This window comes from Elephas maximus, chromosome 5, assembly GCF_024166365.1.
Source record: "Elephas maximus indicus isolate mEleMax1 chromosome 5, mEleMax1 primary haplotype, whole genome shotgun sequence".
Taxonomy (NCBI): domain Eukaryota; kingdom Metazoa; phylum Chordata; class Mammalia; order Proboscidea; family Elephantidae; genus Elephas; species Elephas maximus.
The window spans coordinates 87990196-88013256 of NC_064823.1; the positions used below are offsets into that span (position 1 = coordinate 87990196).

General features: G+C 36.9%; 1 long non-coding RNA gene across 1 annotated transcript; it reads left to right on the plus strand.

Moving 5' to 3' along the window:
* Positions 1–1264: 1264 nt before the first annotated feature.
* LOC126077154 (uncharacterized) lies at positions 1265–21375 on the plus strand. The gene is made up of 3 exons (XR_007517668.1): positions 1265–1374; positions 8075–8170; positions 21142–21375. It is a non-coding gene; the product is annotated as an uncharacterized LOC126077154 (long non-coding RNA).
* Positions 21376–23061: the final 1686 nt, after the last annotated feature.

Genomic DNA, 23061 nt, shown 5'->3' on the forward strand with positions numbered 1-23061 from the left:
ATAGGTGTGGTGAAAGAATACAACCTTGACGCACACCTTTCCTGACTTTAAACCAATCAGTATCCCCTTGTTCTGTCTGAACAACTGCCTCTTCGTCTATAAAGGTTCCTCATGAGCACAGTTAAGTGTTCTGGAATTCCCATTCTTTGCAATGTTATCCATAGTTTGTTATGATCCACACAGTTGAATGCCTTTGCATAGTCAGTAAAACACAGGTAAACACCCCTCTGGTATTCTCTGCTTTCAGCCAGGATCCATCTGACATCAGCAATGGTATCCCTGGTTCCATGTCCTCTTCTGAAACTGGCCTGAATTTCTGGCAGTTCTCTGTCTATATACTGTTGTAGCTGTTTTTGAATGATCTTCAGCAAAATTTTGCTTAAGTGTGATATTAATGAAATTGTTCTATAATTTCCACATTCAGTTGGATCAGCTTTCTTGGGAATAGGCATAAATATGGATCTCTTCCAGGCAGTTGGCCAGGGAGCTCTCTTCCATATTTCTTGGCATAGATGAATGAGCACCTCCAGCAGTGCCTCTGTTTGTTGAAACATATCCATTGGTATTCCGTCGATTCCTGGAGCCTTGCTTTTTGCCAATGCCTTCAGAGCAGCTTGGACTTCTTCCTTCAGTACCATTGGTTCCTGATGGTATGCCACCTCTTGAAATGGTTGAATACCGACTAATTCTTTTTGGTATAATGACTCTGTGTACACTTTCCACCTTCTTTTGATGCTTCCTGTGTCATTTAATATTTTCCCCATGGAATCCTTCACTATTGCAACTCAAAGCTTGAATTTTTTCTTCATTTCTTTCAGCTTGAGAAAAGCCAAGTGTGTTCTTTTCTTTTGGTTTTCCATCTCCAGCTCTTTGCACATGTCGTTATAATATTTTACTTTGTCTTCAGTTCAGTTCTTTTACCTCATCAATTCTTCCTTTTGCTTTAGCTGCTCAGTGCTCAAGAGCAAGTTTCAGAGTCTCCTCTGACATCCATCTTGGTCTTTTCTTTCTTTCCTGTCTTTTCAGTGACCTCTTGCTTTCTTCATGGGTGATGTCCTTGATGTCATTCCACAACTCGTCTGGTCTTCAGTCACTAGTGTTCAATGTGTCAAATCTATTCTTGAGATGGTCTCTAAATTCAGGTTGGATGTACTCAAGGTCATATTTTGGCTCTCATGAATTTGCTCTGATTTTCTTCAGTTTCAGCTTGAACTTACATATAAGCAATTGACGGTCTGCTCCACAGTTTGCCCCTGGCCTTGCTCTGGCTGATGATATTGAGCTTTTCCATACAGTGAATATATAAAGTTAACTAACACTCCAAAATCACAACCAAAAAATAACAAAACGACCACCACAACAGCAAACTACCAGGTAAGTTAAACTGATAGATGCTAAAAAACACTTTTAAATATAAGTTAAATCACACCTATTTTAGATTGTGATAAAAATTAAACAGTATTTCTGTAAAATAAGAGTTTTATTCAGATTCAAAGATTTGCAAATCTGGAAACGTCAAAATGAAAGTTCAACATGGTGTTCCAAAGAAGGAGCATAAGTATATGTCTTTTATAATTAGTTTTGCAGAACTTTGTACAGAGTTGGGAAGACTATGGGCATACAGTTGATTGGTTGGCATTTGACATGCTATCATAAGCCTTATTTAGAAAGAATTTCTATGAGCTTGGGTACTCAACCTTAGCTACAGTTCCCTATGATCCAGAGCTGGTTCCTTCTCCATCCCGCAAAACTCTGGGTGGGCCACCTCAGAATGTCACAGAACAAGTTTTCTTGGTCAAAAGCATGGTCATGGATCATGTATTCTGAAAAGCAGAGGCAAAGGGCTAGGATAAAATGGAGTCTGATTCAGGCCTTTGCCAGCCATTTTAGTTGTGGTTTAGAGTCCTCTTTCACATTTGGAACATCAAAATGCAGGCATTTTTCCACCCATTATTTTCTGATGCAATAAGACAGGAAGTGTGGGGATTATGTATGACAGTGGAAATAAGTATAGTTGACAATTGACACAAGAGTGACCTTCTTGTGTTATTCACCATCTCATACTCCAGTTACTCCAGTTACAGTAGGGCATTTTAGAAGACTGGTGAACCAGAACATGTCATGATATTTTATAATTAAGTAAAACAGATATTTTATTCTCTAAAACCAAATGCCACACACTTTGAAAATGTCAGGGTCATTTATAAGGAAAATCATCAACAAATTGCTGTTGCTAAATCACAGGTATGGCATTAAATTGATGGCGTAAGGATACAACCCGTGAACAGATATTTTTAGTGATATTTATGTTGACTTTTCCATCTTCTTCTCCTCCTTCTCCTTTATTTTTTCTATGATGAAAACATGGTCTACAATCTATGGGAAAACTCCATGATGCCTATTTAGTGAAAGAAATTTCTCGGATTATATACCCGATTTAATTACTAATATGAAAAAATCCACTGAAAAATTTCCTGAACACTGGAAATACAAAGAGACAAAATACTGTCCATTGTCTCAAGGCACACACTTTAAAATTTGTGAAACAGACAAGGTTAAAGGCAATGTCAGGTAGACAAGTCTAAGAAGCGTTTGGATATGTGAGTCTAAATCTGGGAGATGGTCCAGACTAGAACCGCTAATGTGGAAATCATCAGCTTATTGATTGTGATCACAACTCTGAATGTAGATTTTGGTAGGAAAAATGTATAGAGTCAGAAGTGAAGTAGATTAAGGAAAGGAGCCCTAGATAACATGAGTATAATGTGTGTGGCACAAAGAAATAAGTTTGGCTTTTTGTCTCTGGTTCCTGAAAATACCCTGGGCAATTAGGTCACTTTTTGAATGTTGATATTATTGTTGTTAGGTTCCATCAAGTCAGTTACGACTCACAGTGACCATATGTGCATCAGAACAAAACACTGCCTAGTCCAGTGCCATCCTCACAATCACTGTTGTGCTTGAGCCCATTGTTGCAGCTACCGTGTCAGTTCATCTCTTTGAGTGACTTGCTCTTTTTTGCTGACCCTCCACTTTACCAACCTTCTCCAGGGACTGGTTCCTCCTGATAACATGTCCAAAGTAAGCGAGATGTAGTCTTGCCATCCTTGCTTCTAAGGAACCATTCTGGCTTTATGTCTTCCAAGAAACATTTGTTCACTCTTTTGGCAGTCCATTGTATATTCAATATTCTTATTCAACACCATAATTCGAAGATGTGAATTCTTCTTTGGTCTTCCTTATTCATTTTCCAGCTTTTGCATCCATATAAGCCAATTAAAAGTGCCATGGTTTGGGTCAGGTGTACGTTAGTCTTCAAGGTAACTTCTGTGCTTTTCAACACTATAGACGTCTTTTGCAGCAAATTTGCCTAATGCAATGTGTCTTTTGATTTCTTGGCTGCTTCTCCCATGGCTGTTGATTGTGGATTCAAGTAAATTGAAATCCTTTACAACCTTGATCATTTCTCCATTTATCATGATGTTGCTTATTGGTCCAGCTGTGGGGATTTTTGTTTTCTTTTTGTTGAGGTGTAACCCATACTGAAGGCTGTGGCCTTGATCTTCATCAGACAGTGCTTCAAGTCCTCCTCACTTTAGCAAACAAGGGTGTGTCATCTACGTAATGCAGGTTGTTAATGAGTTTTCCTCTTATCCTGATGCCACCTTCTCTTTCATATAGCCCAGATTCTTGGATTATTTGCCTAGCATATAGACTGAATAAGTATGGCAAAAGGATACAACTGTGACACATACCTTTCATCACTTTAAAACAAGTAGCATTCCCTTGTTCTGTTCAAACCACTACCTACGTCACGTCTCTCATGAAAACAATTGAGTTTTCTGAGATTCCCATTCTTCTCAATGTTATCCATAATTTGCTCTGATCCACACAGTTGAATACCTTTTTCAGTCAATAAAACACCGGTAAACATCTTTCTGTTATTCTCTGCTGTCAGCCAAGATCCAACTTTCATCAGCAATGATATCCCTGGTTGGTTCCATGTTCTCTTTGGAATCCAGCTTGAATTACTGACAGTTCCCTGTTCATATTATTGGGTGTCACTAAGTCAGTTCTGATGCAGAGGGGCACTATGAACAACAAAAGGAAACACTGCCTGGTGCTGAACCAATCTCACAATTGTTGGTGTGTTTGAGCCCATTGTATTATCCACTGAGTCAGATCATCTCACTGAAGGTCATCCTCTATTTGTTGACCCTATTCTTTACCAAACATGATGTCCTTCTCTAGGGACTGGCCCCTCCTGATGTCATGTCCAAAGTACATGAGACAAAGTCTTACCATCCTCCCTTCTAAGGAGCATCCTGGCTGTACTTCTTCCAAAACAGATTTGCTCATTCTTCTGGCAGTCCATGGTATATTCAGTAAATGAATTAGGAGCACCAAATTTATCCTCTTGGGAACAAGACTCAGGGACATGATGAGCCCTCCACTGCCTTACCTTTAGAGGCCTGATACTTGCACATGTAGCATGCTATCTGGGCTTTGGAGTTTAAAAATGGCTGGCTGAGGGACCTTATCTTAGTTTTCTCATACTGCTATAACAATAGTGCTATAAGTGAGTGAGAGAAACATTTTCTCTCTCACTGTTTAGAGGGCTAGAAGTCTCAGTTCAGACTGCCAGCTCTAGGGAAGGCTTTCTCTCTCTGCTCTAGAGGAAGAGCCTTTTCTCTTCTGAGCTTCTGTTCCTGGGCAATCTTCATGTGGCTTGGCATCTCTTTTCCCCATCTCTACTACTTAGTATGCTTGTTTAATCTCTTTTATATTTCAAAAGAGAATGACTTTAGATAATCCTAATCCTGCCTTATTAACATAAGAATCATAATTTAATACTCATTAGCATAACCAAATCTTGCTTCGTTAGTATAACAAACATATTCCATTCAGAAATGAGATTATAACCATGTGCAGAGGTTATGATTTATGACCCGTCACAGAATGGAGGATAATTACACCAGATCACAAAATGGAGGACAACCATACAATACAGGGAATCATGGCCTAGCCAAGTTGGCACGTATTTTGGGGGAACACAATTCAATCCCCCTAGTTTTTTTAGTGTCCTTAACTACAATGCTGGGACAGAGCATCCACAGTGTTGAATTAAATATCCTGTTTCCTTTGCTGGACTTTCTCTCCCCCCAGCTTTGCATCTGAATCCTGTTTTTCCTTGGAAGTTATAGGTAAACCCTACTGTGTCTGCATAGTATGCTTAAGAATGTTGCTGTGGTAACTTGTATGAACTCCATGCTTGTAAACCCTTTAAAAGTAACTTGCCTGCCCACCCTTGGCGAGCAGTCTAGGCAGCAGCAGCTCTGCCTGATTCCTTATTTTGGTACAGTGAAATAAAAATTTCTTTCCTGTATTCCCACCTGCTTCTCTTATTTTGTTTTCTCTTGCTTATTGACCAATACGAGTCACGCCCAGCAAAAAGCTGGGGTTTGCACCTTCTAACTATGCTAGGTGGAACATGGTTAGCATAATTTTTCAGCCTACCCAATTAGGTCTACCTGACCAGGAGGATACTAACAAAATTTGCATCCTCTTCTTAAGTCCGTCACCTATGGAGCTGTGAACACACTAAAATCTTAAACAGGCTTTGCTGGGCTAAGCTGAAAGATGTTGACTCAAGGTAAAGAACAGGAAACCTCCCTTAAAGCAAAATTCCTTAATGCTTAAATTTCCAGATGTCCTTTGATATATGGCAAGTCCTTAAAAACTGTTTTTGCAGCCTACTGACCCTGAAACCCTGCAAGTGCTTTGATGTTATCTCCTGAAAAATTAACATGATAATGACCTTCAGGGAACTGCCCTGCAGGACCCAGTACTTTGGATTCTTGACAGCTGGTCACCTTGAAGATCAATGGAATGCACCTTGATGAACAAGGGCTATGGTGCTATATCCAAAGGTCAACCAATGACCTAAACAACCAGCTTTCACTGTTCCCTCTTTGGAGTACTCTTCCATTACATTTGGATTGGCGCTGCTCCAGTTGAATTGTATCTGCTCATAATAAACACATTCTGTTACACTGATTTCTGCTGTTTCCCTGCACATTTAGGTTTTTGATAGCACATGGTGGGGCGCACATGGAAGAGTCGCCATTTCCACCCAGACAGCCTTCTCAGGTTGGGGGATGCTCAAAAATGGATCCGCATATGTTCTGGTGTGCTGTCTGCTTCTTGATGAATGGAATAAAAGCTACTTGCCATGTGCTCACATCTGTTCCAGCTCTGATTGAAAGGATATGATCTTATGAAACAATCTGTATTAAGAGTTATTTCCCTTTTACTAATGCCCTCCTAACTATCTATTTTGAAATCAGTGAGCACCCGAGAGTTCCATGCAGTCTTGGCATGTTGTCTTGTAATATGTGAGAGAAAATAGAGAATCCCATGAAAATATTCTGTAAGAAAAAGAATACCAGAAGACTCTTTCTAAGCAAGTTATATATTGTGAAATCCAAGGGGAAGATATTTTAAAAAGGAAAGTTAAAGCACCAAGGACAAATGTTGCAGTGATGCTGGAGGTTACTTAATCTCTCAGCATCAATTGTGTTATCTTGAAGATGTTATAATAAAGTTGGGAATGGATTAAATGATAATGTATATAAACCATGTAGCAAATAGAAATTGTTCAAATATAAATGTTAGGTACTATCATTATTATTTTTATCATCATAATCTTCTTTTGAAAGTGTTTTAACAATAATACTAAAAATCCTACATTTAAAATAAAAATTTAAAGTAAAAATGTCCTAATAATAAAGTAGGAAATGAAAACTAAAAAACAAAGAGAAGATGTCTGTGGAAAGATGAGGGTCAGCTCAACTTTAAGCTTGGAGAGAGAGAGTTTGAAATCTGATGAGTCAGAGATCAGTTTACAGAAGAGTGAGTGTGGAAAATGGAAGGCAGTTATGTAAAATGAACTCAATTTTCTCTATGAAATAAGAAGATGATTTTTTTTTTTAATTGAGTACTAGGGGAGATAAGTTAGATACTACCAAAAATTATTGATGTGTTGGCACTTTATTGAAGGGAAAAAGAGAGCTATTTGATCAAATATTAGGAAGAGATTTACAAAACATATAAAAGACACATTATCTTTCCCTTGAGAACTGAGATTCCTGGGTAGAGAAATAGTGTACATAAATTTAGGGATATTCCAGGATTGAGAGTTTAACAAGTAGAGTTACTCAAAGCCAGGGGTTCACAGAATTTGTTTGAGTGAATGATAAATATGAAGTCATGAATTAGAAGAAAATAATATGAAATTAAAACTTAACAGATAGAATAAAAAGATACAGAAAAAGCAAGAGTGTAGAGATTGCTATAAGGTCAACAGAAAGTTATAATTGCTTTCACCCTTGCCTCCCTTCCAAAGTATAAATCAGATCATGTCTTTCTTCAGTGGCTTCCATCTCAATCCAGAATTTAAGTTTAAACCACAGAGATTTAATAACCAGCACCTCGGTATCTCTCTAACCTAATTTCTTTCTATCCACGTCTTACCTTCTTCTTCATCCATGTTTTTCTCCTTGAAGACTCCCCAAGCAAAACATATTCCTACCACAATGTATTTGTATTTGGTATTCCTACCTCTTGGAATTGCATTTCTCCGTGCACAACCCCATATCTAATTCATTTCTTATCTAAAATGTCACTCTACAAGAAAGGCCATCCTTGACTATGCTGCTCAAAATTGTATGTATGCCCTTGCCTGTGTTTCATTCTTTATCGTTATGTATTATTTGCTTATTTCTTGTCTGTTCTTCCCAAATGAAATATAAGCTCCATGAAAGTAGAGCTTTTGTCTTCTATTCCTGCTACATTTTCTGCATCTAGAACAGCTTCTGGTAGTTAGTAGGTAACTAAATCGACTCGATGGCACTGGGTAGTTAGTAGGTACTCAATACATATTTTTTAAATGACAGTTATTGGTGACACCACTGCTAAAAAAAAAAAAAAATTTTTTTTTTTTTTTTTTAATGCTTATGTTCTCAGTGTCTGCCACACTGCCTGCGGATTGACAGTAGGATTTCTTTTCTTGCAGGTATGAACTGAGACAGGAAATGCAACCAACTCTGGGAAAGATTTAAGAAAGGTGCTGTGGCAAAGGGAACCAGAAGCAAATCTGGAAAATGTTAAAGTAAGTAACTCAAGGAATTCAGGTATGGTTGTCAACCATATATTTGTTGTTATTGTAGTTAAGTGTCACTGAGTCATTTCTGACTCATGGTTACCCTATAGGACAGAGAAGAACTGCCCCATAGGATTTCCAAGGCTTTAATCTTTACCGAAGCCTACTGTCACTTCTTTTTCCTGTGGAGAGGCTGGTGAGTTTCAACCACCAACTGCCTACTTTTTGGTCTCTATGAGGGTCTCTAGGAGTCAGATTGACTAGATGGCAATGAAAGATATTTGTGGGATATAAGATATTACAGTCTAAATTGAAATTAATTGACCTCGAGTGAACACTCATATTAAGTAGTCTTACTGCTGCCCAAACTGGGAAAAATAAGTGCTTAAAGGAATGGTTATGTTAGCATAGGAGCCCTTGTGGGTCAGTGGTGAAACAGCTTAGCTGTTAACCAGGAGGTCGGTGGTTAGAGCCCACCAGCACATCCGTGCGGGAGAAAGCGAAAATTCACAGCCTTAGAAACTGTATGTGGCCATTCCACTGTGTCCTGTAGGGTTGATATGATTTGAGTTGACAGCAATGGGTTTGGTTTAGTTTTTGAGTATGCTAGCATAATCTGTAAATATGAAAAATAGAAATAAAGACTGTGTATGTAGGAATATGCTTGAAATTTTTGTCTTTTTGAAAGAAAAAAACATATTTCTAGTCCTCTGAAACAGCAGTGAAAACAGCTCAATACTTTGAAATTGTGACCATTTTATCACACGCGGATTAGGACAGGAAGTATCACAAAACAGAAAATATGCAGCATAATCTTTCTTTTATTGTACATTGTCTTTTTGATAATTCTGCCAAAACATACTTGTAGTATAGTATGATATGAGAGATGACAGAATCACATGTATTTCCGTCAAACCTATTCAGAAAAAGAAAATAACAGATTATCCATAACAGTCAGAATTCTGTAAACACAAACACACCCATTATATCTATATCTATGTCTGTGTCTATGTCTATACCTGTATCTCTATCTCTTTCTTTATCTCTATCTAATCTATATCTCTATCTGTATCTGTATCTATCTCTATCTGTATCTCTATCTATCTCTTTATCTCTCTCTAATCTATATCTATATCTGTATCTATCTACATATCTGTATCTCTATCTCTATCATCTCTTTATCTCTATCTAATCTATATCTATATATCTATACCTATCTATATCTATATCTGTATCTATATCTGTATCTAATCTATATCTATATCTATGTCTGTATCTGTATCTATCTATATCATCTATCTCTATCTCTGTCTCTATCTCTCTATCTCTATCTCTCTATCTATGTATCCTGGCCTTGTGTAGAGTACCTATTTATAGGTCATTTTAGTTGGAGTCCTGGCGGCACATAGGTTAAGAGCTTGGCTGCTAAACGGTAAGTCTGTACTTCAAATCCATCAGTAGCTCTTTCGAAATCCTATGGGGCAGTTCTACACTGTCCAATTGGGTTGCTATGAGTTGGAATAAACTTGATGCCAATGGGTTTTTTGGAGAGGTTATTTAATATAATCAGAGGTCCTAAATAGTATCTGACACAGACTAGAAAGTTACATATTTGTTAAATTAGTACCTGAAAAAAATAAAAATTAGCTTTTCTAGCTTCTTCAATTACACAAAAAGAATGTTTATATTTATACATTCGATAACAAATATTTGTTTTAGAAGATGTTGATGGAACATAGTTAATTGATTCTAATTTTGTTCAGTAGTTTTGTAGGCATTAGAAGACACTGCAACTTCCTAAAATTACAATATTTTGATCTAATTGAAATCTAGATTTACTCAATTTTGATATCAGAATAGCCTTGAACAACTGCAGAGTAACTTTCTTTAGAATTTATTTTAAAACAAAACCCTTCAAACTTGTATTGCTGCTATTCAATCATCTCCAGATAGCCTTCATATGAGCCTTGTAAATTTCCTTAATTTTTTGCCTTAAAATGTCATCCTACCATATCTAATTATTCTAGAAGTCTTAGTTCAGCAAAATCTACATTTTGCTTTTGTGCTATCACAGAATCCTACTCATTTAATTTTTCTGGAACTAATCTTCCTGAGGGAAGTGTCCATATTGCATTTCTGCATCTATAACATTTCTTGATTTGTATGGTGGATATTGTTTTGTTATGAGCCATGGAGTCAATTCCAACTCTTACTGACACTATCTGACAGAAAACTGCCACATAGAGTGTAGTCTTTACAGAAGCAGATCAACAGGTCTTTTCTCTCACAAAGTGGCTGGTGGGTTTAGAGTACCAGCCTTTTGGTTGGCAGCACAGGCCTCACTGTATGGTACGTAAACAAAAAATTCATGTTGTTGAGTCAGTTCCAACTCATAGCAACCCTATAGGACAGAATAGAACTACCCCTTAATGTTACCAAGGATCAGTTGGTGGATTCGAACTGCTGACATTTGATTAGCAGCCCGAGCTTTTAACCACTGTGCCACTGGGTCCCAGTATACCCCGTTGCTGTCGAGTCGATTCCAACTTATAGCGACCATATAGGATAGAGTAGAACTTCCCTGTGGAGTTACCAAGGAGTACCTGGTGAATTTGAACTGTCCGATATAGTACATTAAAAAAAAAAAAAAAGGCAATTAGTCAATTCCAACTCATAGTGACTCTGTAGGCAGAGTAGAGCTGCCCCACAGGCTTTCTAAGGAGTAACTGGTGGATTCGAATGGACAACCACTTAGTTAGCAGCTGAGTGTTAACCACTGTACCACCAGGGTTCCGTATGATACATCGTGAGTACTAAATAAATGTGAAATGAATGAGTGAAAAGAAGTTTCAAAGTGTGCATTACTACAGTGCAATCAGTGAAAGCCAGAGCTCAAAGGGCCTGCCTTGTTTTTCTTGGTCTCACAAATATTCTGCTTTGGACAGGTGCAATTGTTTTACCACTTTCCTATCGCTGATTTTAATGGAAAAATATCTTCATTTCCCTTCTCCGACAGTTTCCTGCCTTAGATTTCTTCTTTAGCAGGTTTTACTGTATTATGCAAATTATATGTGTAACCTCAACTGTTAACAAAATGACGATTTTTGTTATTATTTTTCTAACACTGTGTTACTATTTTTAAGTGTCTTTTTCCTTTCATGTATTTCATAAAGAGAGAGACCATTGAATCTTGTTGTTGTTGTTACATGCCATTGGGTCAGTTCCAACTCATCACGACCTTATGCACAGCAGAACGAAACACTGCCCGGTCCTGCACCATCCTTACAATCATTGCTATGCTTGAGCTCATTGTTGCAGCCACTGTGTCAATCCACCTCGTTTAGGGCCTTCCTCTTTTCCGCTGACCCTGTACTCTGCCAAGCATGATGTCCTTCTCCAGGGACTGATCCTTCCTTACAACATGTCCAAAGTATGTAAGATGCAGTCTCGCCATCCTTGCTTCTAAGGAGCATTCTGGCCTTACTTCTTCCAAGACAGATTTGTTTGTTCTTTTGGGAGTCCATGATATATTCAATATTCTTCACCAACACCACAATTCAAAGGCGTCAATTCTTCTTCGGTCTTCCTTATTCATTGTCCAGCTTTCACATGCATATGATGTGATTGAAAATACCATGGCTTGGGTCAGGCGCACCTAAGTCTTCAGGGTGACATCTTTGCTCTTCATCACTTCAAAGAAGTCCTTTGCAGCCGATTTGCCCAATGCAATGCGTCTTTTGATTGAATCTTAGGAGAATATTCTGTAGGTAAGATGTTTTTTTTTTATATATTTCCAATAGTGTATAAATACCCCCATTCCTTTAGAAGAAATGTACTATAATTTATTCTTAAGAGAATACTTACAAGGCATGCTTTCAAGTTACACAATTTTCCTTTGTGATTTAAAGACATATTAAAGATTAAAGTATGTCGTAACTGGCCGAAAGTTTGACAATTCAAACCCACCCAGAGGAGACTCAGAAGACAATCCCAGTGATCTGTTTCTGAAAGATCACAGCTTTGAAAACCCTATAGGGTGGTTCTACTTTGCATATGTGGGGTCACTATCAGTCATAATTGACTCATTGGCAAGTAGTTTTCACAATCCTGGGAACAAAAACAGGCTTAAAATAGATAATGTTTCCACTATTCAAAGTGGAAATACCTTGTGGTACACCTGATATTGATTAAAGAATGCAGAAAGGTATTGCTTCAATAGTGGATTAAATTAGCCCTAGGTGGAAGCCTTCTCTGCTGTGTTGCCAAATTATTATAATAAATTCACTGACACATAAAACATAAAAGATATTCAGCATCCAAAAAAGGAAAAATCACAATATCAGATGTACAGTATAAAATTACCAGGTTTGGGAAAATAGGAAAAATGTGAATTCTAATGAGAAAAATCAATTAATATAAAGAAATCTAGAAATGGCACCCCACACGTGTCTGTTGGTTTGTCAGAACTGTCAGAAATTCAGGCTGGATTCAGAAAAGGATGTGGAGCCAGGGATATCATTACTGATGTCAGATGGATCCTGGCAAAAAGCAGAGAATACCAGAAGGATGTTTACCTCTGTTTTATCGACTATGCAAATGTATTCGACTGTGTGCAGCATAACAAATTATGGATAACATTGAGAAGAATGGGAATCCCAGAAAACTTAATTGTGCTCAAGAGGAACCTGTACCTAGATCAAGAGGCAGTTGTTTGGAAAGAACAAGGGGATACTGAGTGGTTCAAAGTTAGGAAAGGTGTGTGTCAGGGTTGTATCATTTCACCATACCTATTCTATCTGTATGCTGAGCAAATATTCCTAGAAGCTGGACTATATGAAGAAGAACAAGGCATCAGGACTGGAGGAAGACTCATTAACACCCTGCAATATGCAGATGACACAGCCTTGCTTGGTCAAAGTGAAGAAGACTTAAACCACTTACTGATGAAGATCAAAGACCACAGCCTTCAGTATGGATTACACCTCAACATAAAGAAAACAAAAATCCTCACAACTAGACCAATAAGCAATATCATGATTAACAGAGAAAAGATTGATGTTGTCAGGGATTTCATTTTACCTGGCTCAACAATCAATGCTCACAGAAGCAGCAGTCAAGAAATCAAAAGACACATTGCATTGGGAAATTTCTGCTGCAAAGGACCTCTTTAAAGTGTTAAAAAGCAATGATGTCACCTTGAAGACTAAGGAGCACCTGACCCAAGCCTCGGAATTTTCAATCACATCATATGCATGTGAAAGCTGGACAATGAGTAAGGAAGACTGAAGAAGAATTGACACCTTTCAATTGTGGTATTGGCAAAGAATATTGAATATACCATGGACTTCCAAAAGAAAAAAACAAATCTGTCTTGGAAGAATTGCAACAAGAATGCTCCTTAGATGCAAGGACGGTGAGACTGCAACTTATATACTTTGAACACATTATCTCTAGGGATGAGTTCCTGGAGAAGGACTTCATGGTTGGTAAAGTACAGGGTCAGCAGACGAGAGGGAGACCCTCAATGAGATGGACTGACACAGTGGCTGCAACAATGGGCTCAAGCATAACAACAAATTTAAGGATGGTGCAGGGGCAGAAGCATTTCATTCTGTGCTACATATGGTGGCTGTGTGTTGGAACCAACTCAATGGTACCTAACGACAACGGCAACAACAGAGGTGACATGATAGAATTATCAATGATATTAAATTACTTACTGTAATATTACATATGTTTAAGGCCCTAGAAAAGCAGAAGTGTGGTAACTAGAGACATAACAGGGAGAAGAAGACCCAATTTTTTATTTGAAAACCTTAATGTTTAAAATGAGAAGTACACTGTATATAATTAACACCAAACTAAATACTGAAGAGGAAAAGTTTCATAAACCTGAAGATAGGGAATATAGTGAATAAAACTATCAAAAGTAACATGAACAAGAAAAAAAAGGGGGGAAGCACTTCAAATGGCTGTGGTACAATTTCAAGTGTCCCATAATAGATGTAATTGTAGTCCCTAAAAAACAGGAAGGGGACAGGAAAAATATTTGTGAATAATGGTTCTAAAATGTGGAAATCTGATGAAAACTCTAAACTCATATATTCAAGAAACTCAACAAATTATAAGAAAAGAATATGAATAAAACAATAACAAAGCTTATTATAATCAAATTGCTTAAAATCAGTGAAAAAAATAAGTCCTAAAAGCAGCCAGAGAAAAGGAGACATATTAGGTACAGAGTAATAAGCAATCCAGAAGAGAGAGACACAAAGTTTTAATATCTGAAAAGGAAAACTATGTTGACCAAATTCAATAACCAACAAAAATATATTTCTAAAATGAAAGTAAAATACTTTTTTAGATTTACAAAACTGAAAGAATAAATCACCAGCAGACCTGTTCTCCAAGAAATATTAAAGAAAGTCTTTCAGAAAGAGGGAATGATACTACTTGGAAATCTCTATCTTCTCAAAGAAATTTACAGAAAATGATAAATGTGTGGGTAAATATAAAACATTTTATTTTCTTCTTTTTGAAAACACTGAAAAACCCAAATTACATTTAAAAATAATAGAGGCAGAGCCAATGTGGTGCAATAGATATAACCACCATGCCCATCTAATACAGTAAAAACTCAAAAAACTGAGTAAAACATATAAATGTCAACCCTGGAACATTAAGCATGAAATGAAGAGATAACTCGATCAAGCAGTAAATGGAATAAGATAGTGACAAAGAACAGAGAAGGAGGAGTGCTATGGCGTGGAGGTCCCCTACTAGCTAACGCAGCACAGATTCACCATTTTGACCTCAACCACCAAGAACAGCAGACAGGAGGTTCATAAAGGCAAATTCACAGAGTTCACAACAGGAGACAGAGTACCTGATCTATACAACACACTCGTTCCCTTCCTTCCTGCCTCTCTGTACTTCCCACCAAATGCCATGCCCCTGAAGGGCACTGGCATAGACAACTGGATCCCACCAGCACCTTCAGCCCCAGTACATGTTGTAAAAAACCCATCCCAGCCCCTCCCCCACTGAACCTGCCCTGCTACACCATAGCTGACCAGCACCACCTATCTGGACAAGGTGGTGAGAAGTATTGTGCCCACAGACAAGCAAGCAAGAAAACAGGCCCAACCTGCCTGCCCAGATATAACTAAATAAAATTAAAAAATCAGGATGAAACAAACAAATCTACAATCAATACACAGAGAAAATAATTCCTGAATGTCTCATAACAGGAAACAATGTTGAAACATACAAAAAAATAGAACAGGATGGCTACAGAAAGCAACCAAAATAAAACAGCAGAAGACCTTCTGGTAGAAGAAAAGGCACTGGAACTACCTGAGAGTTCAAAACTCTAATATTCAGGGCTTTCCAAGAGACGAAGAAAAACACAGACAAAAAATAAGGAAAACATAGACAAAATCATTGAAAATACAGACAAAATCAAGGAAAACAAACAAAGCAAAGGAAGAATTCAGGAAAATAATACAGAAACAAACTATGAAAATAAATAAACAACTAGAAATTGTATGACAGCAGCACTTAGAAATCAAAACAAGATTTCAGAAACGGACAGAGTAATAGAAGGTTTTAGAAGCAAATTTGAAACAATGGAAGACAGGATCAGCAAAATTGAAGACAAATTCTTGGATACCATTTTAAGGAAAAATCAGAGAAATGCTTGAAGACACTCTGAAAACAATGTGAGATACAATCAAAATAAGAAATTTGAGTGTGATTGTAATTACAGAACAGGGAGATAAAATGGAAATCACAGAGAGGATCACTGAAGAATTACTGGCAGGAAACTTCCTGAATATCATGATATGAAAAGCTGACCATCCAAGAAGCTCAAGAACCCGGTATAGGACAAACTCCAGAAGAAAATCTCCAAGAAATATCATAATCACACTCACTAAAACAAAAGACAAAGAATCCTTAGAGCAACTCAAGAAAAATGAAAAGTCACATACAAAGGTGAAACAATAAGACTAAACTCTGATTACTTGGAAGAATCTGCACAGGCAAGGAGGCAATGGGATGACGTATATAAGTCTTTGAAAGAAAAAATTGCCAACCAAGGATAATATATCCTGCAAAACTCTTGCTCAAATATGATGACAAAATTAGGACATTTCCAAATAAACAGAAATTAAGGGAATAAGTTAAAACCAAATCAAACTTACAAGAATTATTAAAGGAAGTCCTTCTGCTGGAGAACCATCAACATCAGATAGCAATGTAAATCTAGGACACAAGACTGCATCAACAACAATAACAACAAAAAAACCCACTATGAAACGACAGCAATAAACTCGTACTTATCAGTAATCACACTGAACTTAAATGGCTTAAATGCACCCATAAAGTGACAGAGAGTGACAGAATGGGTAAAAACACAGGACTCATCAATATGCTGTCTAAAAGAAACACATCTTAGAAACAAAGACGTGAATATATAAAGGAAAAAAAGGGTGCAAAAATATATACCAAGTAAATACCAATAAATAATGAACAGGACTAGCAATACTAATTTCAGATAAATAGACTTTAAAACAAAATCCACCACAAAAGACAAGAAAAAGCATTACACAATGATTAAAGGGACAATCCACCATGAGGACATAAGAATAATAAATATCTATGTATCCAATGACAGGGCTCCAAAATACATGAAATAAAAAACCTCTAACAGCACAGAAAAGGGAAATTGACGGTTCCACAGTAATAGTAGAGACTTCAACACACCATTCTCAGTAAAGGACAGAACATCTAGAAAGAAACTCAACAAAGATACAGAAGACCTAAAGGCCACAACCAATCAATTTGACCTCATAGATGTATATAGAACACTTCACCAAACAGCAGCAAAGTACAAATTCTTTTCCAGTGCAAATGGAACGTTTCCCAGAACAGACCACATCTCAGGCCACAAAGCAGCCCTCAACAAAACCCCAAACACTGAGCTAATACAAAACATCTTCTCTGATCACAACATCAGAAAAGTAGAAATTAATAACAGGAAGAACAGGGAAGAAATTATATACATAGAAAGTGAAAGACACCATGCTTTTAAGACCACTGGTTAATAACTCAGTGCCATCAAGTCGATTCCAACTCATAGCGACCCTATAGGACCGAGTAGAACTGCCCCCATAGAGTTTCCAAGGAGTGCCTAAGATGGAATGAAAAAATTACTAGAATCAAATGAGAACAAAATCACACCATACCAAAACCTTTGGGACAGAGCAAAGACAGTGCTCCAAGGTCAATTTACAGCAATAGCTGCACACATCAAAAAAGAAGAAAGGAACAAAATCAAAGCATTAGCTACACAAATCGAAGAAATAGAGAGCAGCAAAAGGAGCCCACAATCACCAGAAGAAAGAAGGTAATAAAGATCAGAGCAGAAATAAATGAAATAGAGAATAGAAGAACAATAGAAAGGATCAACAAAACCAGAAGTTGGTTTGTTGAAAGGACCAAAACTGACAAATCATTGGCCCAACTGAAAAAGAAACTCAAGAGAGGACTCAAATAATCCAAACAAGAAATGAAATGGGGGACATTATAATAGACCCAACTGAAATGACAAAGTACTATGAAAATAGGTAATCGAACAAATCTGGAAACAGTGGATATGGACAAATTTCTAGAAACACACTGCTTACTTAAACTAACACAAACTGAGGTTGAAAATCTGAATAGACCCATGACAAGAGATGAGATTGAAAAGGTAATTAAAAAAAAAAAACTCTCAACAAAAAAATTCCTGGCCCAGTTGGCTTCACTGAAGAATTCAACCAAACATTCAGAGACGAGCTTGCACCCATACTACTCAAACTCTTTCAGAACATAGAAAAGGAAGCGATACTTCCCAATTCATTCTATGAAGCCAGCATAACCCTGATAACAAAACCAGGCAAAGACACTGTAAATAAACAAAATTAGAGACAAATCTCACGAATATAGGTGTAAAAATTCTCAAAAAAAAACTCTAGCCAATAGAATTAAGAATCATGTACCAAAAAATAATACACCCCAACCAAGCAGGATTCATACCATGTATGCAAGAATGGTTCAACATTAGGAAATCAATCAGAGTAATCTGCCACATAAATGTAACAAAAGATTCACATGATCATCTCATCTAACACAGAAAAGGCATTTGATAAAGTCCAACACCCATTCCTGATTAAAAAATCTCAATAAAATATAGAAGGGAAATTCCTCAACGTAATAAAAGACATCTATACAAAATCAACAGCCAATATCATTCTTCAAGAAGAGAAGGTGAAAACATTCCCGCTAGAACAGGAAAAAAGGCTACCAAGTCAAACCAAACCCATTGCCATCGAGTTGATCCTATTCATAGTGACTCTGTAGGACAGAGTAGAACTGCCCCAAAAGGTTCCCAAGGAGCAGCTGATGGAATCGAACTGCCAATCTTTTGTTTAGCAGCCGTAGCTCTTAACCACTATGGCACAGGAAAAAAAGGCAAGAATGCCTTTTATCGCTTCTCCTATTTAACATTGTGCTGGAAGCCCTGGCTAGATCAATATGGGAAGAAAAGGAAATAAATGGCATCCAAATTGGTAAGGAAGAAGTAAAACTGTCCCCAAATGTGGATGTTATGACACTATAAATAGAGAATGCAAAAGACTCCACAAGAGAAATCCTGGAACTGATAGGAAGATTCAGCAGATTAGCCAGTTACAAGATAAATGTACAAAAATCTATTGGATTCCTATACACCAATAAAGAGAAGGACAAAAAGGACATCAGGAAAACAATATGATTTATAATTTAAAAAAAAAAAAAAAAACCCTAATAGCCCCTAAAAAAATAAAATACTTAGGACTAAGTCTAACCAGGGAAGTAAAAGGCCTATACAAAAAAAAAAAAAACCCTAATAGCCCCTAAAAAAAATAAAATACTTAGGACTAAGTCTAACCAGGGAAGTAAAAGACGTATACAAAAAAACTACAAAACACTACCGCAAGAAACCAAAACATGCCTTCATAAATGGAAAACATACCATGCTCATGGTAAGGTAGACACAACATTTTGCAAATGTCAATTCTACCCCGAGTAAGCTACAAATACAATGCAATCCTGATTCAAATACCAGCTACATTCTTTAATGAGATGGAAAAAATTAATCATTAACTTTATATGGAAAGGAAAGAGGCCGTGGATAAATAAGGCACTATTGAAGAAGAAGAATAAAGTTTTTTTTTTTTTTTTATTGAAGAAGAAGAATAAAGTAGGAGGATTCACACTACTTGACCTCAGAACCTACCATACAACTAAGGTAATCAGGACAGCCTGGTACTGGTACAAAGGCAGACACACTGACCAAAGGACCATCCAGCTATGGTCACCTGATCTTTGACAAAGGCTCAAAATCCATCAGATGGGAAAAAGACAGTCTTTTTAACAAATAGTGCTGGCAAAACTGGGTGTCAATTTGTAAAAAAATGAAACAGGACCCATACCTCACATCGTGCACAGAAACTAATTCTAAAATTATCAAAAACCTAAATATAAAACCAAAAACTACAAGGGTCATGAAGAAAAATAATAGGGTCAATGCTAGAGCCCTTAATACACTACATAAATAGGGTACATACAAAAGTATCAATACAAAAATACCAGAATATAAGCTAGATAGCTGGGATCTTCTAAAAATTAAACACTTAAGCTCATCAAAAGAGAAAAAAAATAATTTACACACTCAGAAAAAAATTTTGACTATGGCACATCTCACAAAGTTCTAACCTCTAAAATCTGCAGAAAAATCCAAAACCTCTGCAAAAAAAAAATTAAAAAATGGGCAAAGGATATAAATAGACTCTTAACCAAAGGAGGCTTTCGGATGGCTAATAGAAACATGAAGAAATGCTCTTGATCACTAGCCATCAGAGAAATATAAATCAAAACCACAATGAGATTCCATGTCAGTCAGACATTACTGGCAGGAATCAAAAAAACGAAAAATAACAATGTTGGAGAGGCTCTGGGGAGATTGGAACTCTTATGCCCTGCTGGTCGGAATGAAAATGGTACAACCGTTTTGGGAAACAATACAGTGTTTTCTTTAAAAACTAGAAATAGAAATACTACTCCTGGAGATATATCCTAGAGAAATAAGAACCATCACACGAATAGACATATACACCCCCATGTTCACTGCATCATTATTCACTATAGCAAAAAGATGGAAACAATCTAAGTGCCCATCAACAGATGAATGGATAAACAAACTATGGTACACACACACAATGGAATACTATGCAATAATAAAGAACAAAGATGAATCCGTGAAACATCTCATAACATGAATGAATCTGGAAGGCATTATGCTGTGTAAAATAAGTCAATCACAAAAGGACAATATTGTATGAGACCACTATTATAAAAACACATGAATTGGTTTACACACGGAGAGAAACAGTCTTTGATGGTTACGAGGGAGGGGACATGTGTCGAGGGAAAAACTCTAATTAGAGAACCCATAAGTGGTAACTTTGGTAGGGTAAGACAGTACACGATACTGAACATCCTTTTAACTGAGTACTGATGTCACTCCTGAGTTTCAACACTCAGCAAAAGATTAGAAAAAAAAATTTTATACAGGCCCATAAAACAAAACAAGACTAAAATGGCACAGCAGCCCAGGGGCAAGAATGAGAAGGCAGGAGGGGACAGGAAAGCTGGTAATGAGGAACTGTTATGAATTGAATTGTCTCCTTAAAAATGTATGTCAACTTGGCTAGTCCAGGATTGCCAGTATTGTGCAATCGTCTACCAGTTTGTCATCTGATATGATTTTCCTACATATTGTAAATCCTACCACTATGACGTTAATGAGGTGGAATTAGTGGTGGTTATGTTAATGAGGCAGGACACCATCTACAAGATTAGATTGTGTTTTAAGTTAATCTCTTTTTGAGCTATAGAAGAAAGAACCGATTGGTAAGACTTGGGGACCTCATACTACCAAGAAAGCAGCACCGGGAGCACAGTACGTCCTTTGGACCCAGGGTTCCTGCTCTGAGAAGCTCCTAGACCAGGGAAAGATTGATGACAAGGACCTGCCCCCAGAACCAACAGAGAAAGCCTTCCCCCAGAGCCGGCACCCTGAGTTCAGACTTCTAGCATCCTAGACTGTGAGAGAATAAATTTCTTTTTGTTAAAGCTATCCACTTGTGGCATTTCTGTTATAGCAGCACTAGATTACTAAGAAAGAAAGCCAAGGTCAAGAAGGAGAGAGTGTTGACATGTTGTGGGGTTGGCAACCCATGTCACAAAGCAATATGTGTATTGTTTAATGAGAAATAAATTTTCTGTAAACTTTCATTTAAAGCAAAAGAAAAAAATAAATAAAAGGTAAAAAATAACAATTGTGCATACTTTAACAGGTGTACAATTAAAATGAGTGACAACTACAATACATTGGTTTGGAGAGGAAATGGAAGGATACTATAAGTTTAGAAAATTGAATGGCCTTATACGAAACAAGCAAACAAACGAACAAAAAAAGAAAAACAAAAAAGCCCTGACTCTTACTTCATATCATATAAAAAAAAAGTAACTCAAAATAAATTATAAAACTGAAAATGACAACTAGAAATACAAAACTTATAGAAGCAAACATTGGATACAATCTTTGTAACTTTGTTGTTGTTAGGTGCTATCAAGTTGCTTCCAACTCAGCGACTCCACGCACAACAGAAGGAGATACTGCCCGGTCCTGCGCCACTCTCACAATTTTTGCTATGCTTGAACCCATTGTTGTAGCCACTGTGTCAATGCATCTTGTTGAGGGTCTTCCTCTTTTCCACTGACCATCTGCTTCACCGAGCATGATGTCCTTCTCCAGGGACTGATCTCTCCTGATAACATGGCCAAAGTGTATGAGACGTAGTCTCGTTATCTTTGTTCCTAAGGAACATTCTGGTTATACTTCTTCCAAGACAGATTTTTCCATTCTTTTGTCAGTCCACGGCATAGTCAATATTCTTTCATCAACACTACAAATCAAAGGCATCAATTTTTCTTTGGTCTTCCTTATTCATTTTCTAGCTTTCTCATGCACACGAAGGGATTGAAAACTCCTTGGCTTGGGTCAGGCCAACCATAGTCTTCAAGGTTATGGCCTTGGTTTTCAACACTCACAACTCAATAAAAAGAAAAACAATCCAATAAAAATGTGTAAGTATTTGAAAAAAAATCAAAGAGATAAACAGATGGCAAAGATTATAAAAAAAAAGATTATAGACAATGGCAAATAGGCACATAGATCTCACTGGTCATTAGGGAAATGCAAATTAAAACCACAACAAATTGTCACTTTCACCACTACAATGGTTACAATTAAAAACACTAACACTACCAAGTTGTAGTGAGGATATAGAACAATTGAAATTCTTATGCAATGCTGTTGGTAATGTAATGGTATAGCTACTTTGGAAAATGAGTGATTTCTTTAAAAAGATAAAAACATATCTACCATTTGAAACAGCCACTCTACTTCTAGTTATTTACTCAAGATAAATTAAAATATATGTCTACATCTGAAAAAGTGTACAAAGACTTGTGTACAAATCTTTATGCCGCCATTACTTGTAATGTAAAAAAGTGTTATATTCTTGCAAGGGAATTTTACTCAATAGCAACAAAAGGAATAAACTATGTCTTGATTTGGGCAAATAAATACATGCATCTCAAAGTAATTTTCCGAAGTAAAAGAGAGAGAAAAACATATATTCATATACAGTATATGATTCCAGTCATATGAAATTTTGTAAAATGCAAACTTATCTATAGTGACAGAAAACAGGTCAGTGTTTTTCTAGGGATGATATGTGAGAGAAATA